Genomic DNA, 1,011 nt, shown 5'->3' with positions numbered 1-1,011 from the left:
GTACACACACACATACATGTGTATATAAGTGAAAACCCCCAAAATAATGTAATTATTTTGAAGACAATAAAGCAAAGACTACAGAACAATTTGCTGCATTGCTCTTCATCATATTTTCCCAAATGTACACGAAAGACCAGACATAAATCATGCATAAGATAAACCACCATTTGAAAAGTTATAATCGAAGGCATAGAGGGCATAACTGTTAGTAGAAATATAACGCGTATCATAATTTCCCTGTTACAAAGGAGGTAAACGTGTGGGTTTTACGATAACAAAAATTGCCCTGTCAAGAAGCGTGTGTAGATAAGATAGAGTTTATATATTGCAAGTAGAAAATTTTTTTTTTTTTACATTTAGAATTTATCGCCTTGATAATTGAAGGAAGAAAGAGTGTGTTTCAGGTTTTTAGAAACTGATAAATTGTTTTGTATGGTAGTATAATGTACGGGTATGTTAAGTGGACAAAGACCACGAGCCTAAATGGAAAATCAAGTATATTAATGAAAAGAATTCTGATTCCCCGTTTCCTTACACAGTATAGATGAGAAAATGAAATGTCATATTCAAAAGGTCAGTAATATATAAGAATATGTTACATGTCAAAATCAGGGCGACGGGCTTAAATTTAAAAAAAAGAAAAATACAAACATATTGTGAAAAGTATTTTGATCTTTCTCTTCCTACTTCTGTACAAATGGTATAAATTCATGACATGTAATATTTTTGGAAACGAAAGTACGGAGGGTTGAAATCTCGAAGTCTGTATGGAAAAAAAATATATTGTGAAATAGAATTACTTTCCATTTAATCTTTTTTACTTTTAGAGATGAATTTGCAATTTCTCTGAATTCTATCATACTGATGTTTGCAATCGTGCAAATTCATAGTTAGGTGAAAATTAGCTTTTGTTAGTGTTGATGCATTTTCAAACACACTAATCTTATTGTACTATTGTGATAAGGTCGATATTTAACTCTTTGTAATGAATTCCACGAAGCGAGAGAT

General features: G+C 30.9%; 1 protein-coding gene across 1 annotated transcript in view; it reads left to right on the top strand.

The window, feature by feature from the left end:
• The window catches only part of LOC119590526, a gene marked incomplete at its 3' end in the record, with an annotated part of 9,005 nt that overhangs the window by 373 nt on the left and 7,621 nt on the right, over positions 1–1,011 (top strand).

This window comes from Penaeus monodon, chromosome 27 (genome assembly GCF_015228065.2).
Source record: "Penaeus monodon isolate SGIC_2016 chromosome 27, NSTDA_Pmon_1, whole genome shotgun sequence".
In the NCBI taxonomy this organism is placed as follows: Eukaryota; Metazoa; Arthropoda; class Malacostraca; order Decapoda; family Penaeidae; genus Penaeus; species Penaeus monodon.
This window is presented reverse-complemented; position numbering and strand designations above follow the sequence as displayed.